The sequence below is a fragment of the Balaenoptera musculus genome, chromosome 2, assembly GCF_009873245.2.
Source record: "Balaenoptera musculus isolate JJ_BM4_2016_0621 chromosome 2, mBalMus1.pri.v3, whole genome shotgun sequence".
NCBI lineage: Eukaryota > Metazoa > Chordata > Mammalia > Artiodactyla > Balaenopteridae > Balaenoptera > Balaenoptera musculus.
Genome location: NC_045786.1, coordinates 132,532,831 through 132,537,964, shown reverse-complemented (window position 1 = coordinate 132,537,964; position 5,134 = coordinate 132,532,831).

Genomic DNA, 5,134 nt, shown 5'->3' with positions numbered 1-5,134 from the left:
GAGTGACAAGCAATTATGTGGCTTTCTCTGATGTCCCTGAATAAAAAGAATGGGGAGCGGTCAATTCATACCCTGACTGCAGTAAAGGAGAGGCAAAAGCTCTCAGATAAAATATCTGAAAGACAGCTAGCACTTTTCAGCTATACTGATTAAACCTCAGCCAGTACATCTTCTGCAAAGTATTTTGCTAAGAATATCCGTCTCCTTCCTAGCATTCAAGAACAAAAATTAGCATGAAAAATGGTCTGGAGCTGGCGAAAACCCACTTGGCCCCTGGTGAAACTTTACTGTAGAGACCATCCAACAAGAGGATACTTCCATGACCCAGATCACACAGGACTCCGTAGAGAACAACTATCGCTGAAGTGAAGTTCATACTCAAAAGTTACACACCACAGGAATAAGGAGGTATCAACTCAGCAAATGGGAGAATTTACAATTGAGAACTCAAAATAAGGAAATCATTTTTGAAAGGCTCCCAAATCAAAATTTTCAAAATGTTCAGAGTGATAAATCAAGGAACAGAACAGAACCAGAAGGCAGGAACAGAACAAATTGAAAGAGTGCACTTTGAAATCAGGAGACACGTTGAACAACAGGGCTCAGCCAAGGAAGTAGAACCAGTAGGAGATAATATATTAAGAGATTTATTACAAGGAATTGGCTTATATAATTGTAGTCGGCTTTTGGACAGGTATCCGCCCTCCTCCCCCGCTCCACCCCGCCCCTCTGGTTGCCGGCATCCAAAATAAAGCAAGCTTTCCTTTCCGCCACCCTGGGCTCTTTATGGGCTTTTGAGCAGCGAGCAGCCAGACTTGGATTCGGTAACAGCAAGATCAAGAGAAGACTGGAACCCATGGGCGTGGGCCAAAGTGGTTGTCCACAGGTAGAATTTTCTCCCTCTCCCTCTTCCTACCTCTCTTTCTCCTTCCCCTTCCTCCCCTCCTCCCCTCACGCCCTCTCTCTCTGAAACCTCAGCCCCACTTTTAAGGCTTTCCAACCTTCTACCTTAATCCCACACTCTCAATAACCATTTCTACACATATTATCCAGATTTCTGTCCATATAAATTGGAAAAAATCATGCAGTTCTTTATGTGTGAATTGCATCTCTTCATCGGAGTAGGATGGAGATAATAACTAACTTCACACTTGTAAAGTATGTACTAAAATGTTGGAGCATGCAAGTGAGGGGCCCTGAACTTCAGCTTTGTTCACATCATAGAAAGTCAACCTCTCTATCTCAGGAAAAAATAACAAGATTATAACAGTGGCTGCCTCTTTGGAGGGGAACACAGGACCAGGAATTAAATTTAAGGAGACTTACATTTTCCTTGTGTCTGGTGGAAAGCAGAAGTAAGGGCAACCACTAAAAATATGAAAGTGTGCATAACTTTCAAACCAGGAGAGAGAAAGGGAGAGAAAGAATGAAGAAAATGCAATCAATTCAATCCTGTTTAAGTAGAAAAGAGAATGAATCAGCATAGGTCGCTCATTGATTCATGCATTTGCTCACTCAGCAGAATTTTATTAAGTATCGGTTAGATGCCAGGCACTATGTCCCTGTTCACATTGAGAGCAGAATATTCAGGAAATGCCTCTAGCCCTAGTCCAGGAAAGCTTAGAAATAATTATCTCCTAGTTTATTTCTCTCAGTCTATTTTATAATCTGCTAAGTGAACAGTATTTTCAATAGTTGACCTATTCTATAAACTCACAGGCTCTTCTGGCTCTCTCATTCCCCCAAACTTCCATTTGTTCCAAGATTTGGCTTTGTAACATAAAAATAGGCCACAGGGACCCACACTCAATAACTACCATGAGGCAATACACTTCTTCAACTCAAGCAAGTATTTAGGGACTGAGCTGAGGGAGAGTCTAGATGATCTCATAGAATCCCAGGAACATGTTGGCCTAACATGAAGAATAGCAAATACTCTTCCTTCCTTTTACTCCAGGCCAACAGCACATGCTGTATTGGAAAGTGTACTCGAAGGAAAACCAGTGGCCCAGGCTGTAGGCCTTTTTCTAACACCCAAAATATTGATTACCCCATCTATGAACCCTACCATGGGATTGTTGAAAAAAATGAAAAAAGATAATAAATTAGAAAGCAGAGGTTGGATTTTTTTTTTGTTTTTCTTCGGTTAGAGAAGTCAATCACCTCAATTCTTGGGCCTTGTTTCCCTTGCTTGTAAATCAGGGGTGTTGGACTACATCAAGGATGCCTCAGGGGCCTGGCAGGTAATAGAAACAAGTGAAAAGGGGGCAGCCTTGGTGTAAGACAATAGACTTTGTTGGGGCACATGGCACAATTGGGGGATGCAAACCTATACAAAGAACACAAATCAAAAACAAAAACAAAAACACCCTGTGACAATCAGAGTGTGGTCCCCAGATGGCACACTCTCTAATAATCCATAAAAGGTACAGCCTTGAGTCTGTACATGCACATGTATTTAAGTTGCAGATGAAGAGGACTCTCCACTAAATACCTTCCCCCCTACCCTGAAAAGTCAAGTAGCTCAAGTACAAGCATTTGGAGACCAAATAAGAGCAGGGTAGAGGGTAAGAGGTGGGGAAAAGGTACAGGGAAGATGAGGAAATAAAGCGAGAATAAGGATAGTGACAGTTTAAAACAGACAACTGGTAACAATTAATCCATTCTACCAATGCACCCCTACAGGCCCACGGTTTTGTTAGGAATTGACGTGTACTCCAAGGAGATCCCAGATTGATAGAACACACTCAAGGATCCTGAGTCTTCTGGTCTGATGCTATTTTCCTGCAACACCAGTTCTTCCATAGTTGGTTTCCTTCTCCTTTTGCAGATTATTTCCAGGGATGGCATGCTGTGTACTCTTTTGCAAAGGGGCTTTGCCACTACTCCCATCAAGAGGTGGAGAAGTCAGGTTTCCTTCCCCTTGAATCTGGAATGGCCCTGACTTGTGTTGACCAAAAGAATATGGCAGAAGTGATGCCATATGACTTCCAAGCTAAGGTCTTGCAACTTGTACTTTCACCTTCTTCAAAGCCTTGAACTGCCTTGAAAACAAGTCAGAGCTATCATGCTGGAGAGACAAGTTGAGTTGAGCTCCAGCCAATAGCCAGAACCTAGGCCCCATTATGCAAATGAGGCCATCTTGGACACTCTATCCCCAACTAAGTGCCCAGCTGAATACGGCCACATGAATGATCCCAGAGGGAGCAGAAGAACGCGCAACTGAGTCCAACCAACTCACGGAGTTGTGAGAAATACTAAATCCTTGTTATTTTAAGCCATTACTCTCAGGTTACATAGCACTAGATAACTGAAACAAAAACACGACATTATGGTCATCCAGACACCACAAGGACTCTTAGATCAAATCTTTGACTTTACAAAAGTCAAGCCCTGATGGGGCAGTCAGAACTGGAGCTTGTTTTTTAGAAGGTCTGTCTTCCGTGGCACCTGCATGGTTTTCCCTAATAGAATGAGATTTCCTTGAGAATTCAAAAGCTGTAAAACAGCACAAATATCAAGTTTGAGCCCCTTATTTAATAGAATCTAAGGCCAGAGAGGTTAAGAAGCTGGCTCAGGGTCACACAGCCATCTAGTGGCCAAGGTGGGACTTGAATTCAAGGCTCCTAAGGTTTTTGTTGTTGTTGTTGTTTTAATTTATTTATTTATTTTTGGCTGCGTTGGGTCTTCGTTGCTGTGCACAGGCTTTTCTCTAGTTGCGGTGGGCGGGGGCTACTCTTCGTTGCAGTGCGCGGGCTTCTCATTGCGGTGGCTTCTCTTGTTGTGGAGCACGGGCTCTAGGCGCACGGGCTCAGTAGTTGTGGCTTGTGGGCTCTAGAGCACAGGCTCAGTAGTTGTGGAGCACGGGCTTAGTTGCTCCGTGGCATGTGGGATCTTCCCGGACCAGGGATTGATCCCGTGTCCCCTGCATTGGCAGGCAGATTCTTAACCACTGCGCCACCAGGGAAGTCCCCTTCTGAGTTTTAATCTAGTGCTCTTTCCAATAAAATATGCTGCCTCCTGCCATTCCACAGAAAGATTTCCATCACATCAGAATTATTGATGTAAACAAACTCCCAGGCAAAATAGTAGTCTCAGAAAAGAACGGTTGACAAATATTTTGCAGTCCCGTAGGCAAAATGTAGTATGAAAACACAGGCTTTGGGATCAGGATATCTGGGTCTAAGTCCTGAATCCTCTATATATTTCCTGCGTGACCTCTTTAAGCCTATTTCTCACCTGTGAAGTGCTCCCATTAAAAGTGCTTTACAACTGTTTCCTTAGACTCCCAGGAGAATTTTCTGAGAGTTAACTTTGGAGCTGAAATCTGCCTCCACTGTGAAAATCCAACTATAGAGTACTCAGAAGCAAGCTTGAGCCTGACCACCTTGCCTGGAAACCTGAGGACTGACTGAGCTGGGAAAGGGGGACAGTCAATGAGGCCTGAGTCAGCTCCATAGCCCAACCCACACTGGTGAGCTCATGAGGCAGTGTTGGCCTCTAATCACCCTGAGTAACAGGGGTAAACAAGATCTGAAGCATGACTCTAGGCTGTGGGGAAACAATTTCCAAGGCTTCAGAGCACCTGCTGCCTCTAGACCTTGCAAGCACACACAGAATACCTATCATACCCTTGGGTCCCTGGGTGTAAGGAAGTGTGCTTCCTATGACTTGCATTCTGAAACCATGACTGAGCTTGCCCTGGTCCCTGGCACTGAGAAACATCAATATCTCCAGGAAAGAGTGTTTGATGTGCACCCTGACAATCGCCCTTTCTTTCTGAGGCGGAATAATACCCCAATCCTGTTGGGGGTGGGAGATGAGACCTGTTAATTTCTCAAAGGAAAATATGTGACGTCGACTTGCAAATCAGCACCCTGCCTGACCTCAGTCTATTTTCTGCAGCTGTTCTTATCTAGATTCCCCAACTGCGCACGTTCTCTCTGCCCCAGCAACCCAAAACGTTTTTTTTGTCAAGTGAGATATGGTTTCACTTTGCTGACTCCGCTGGAGATTCACCCCATGGAAAATGTAAATTTGCAAATCAGGATCAAAAGCAGTGACTCTGCCCCTGATGCTGTGTGAGCGTGAGAGAGGCGAAAGGGGTTTGGTGGCAGAAGGAGGAGATGTGCCA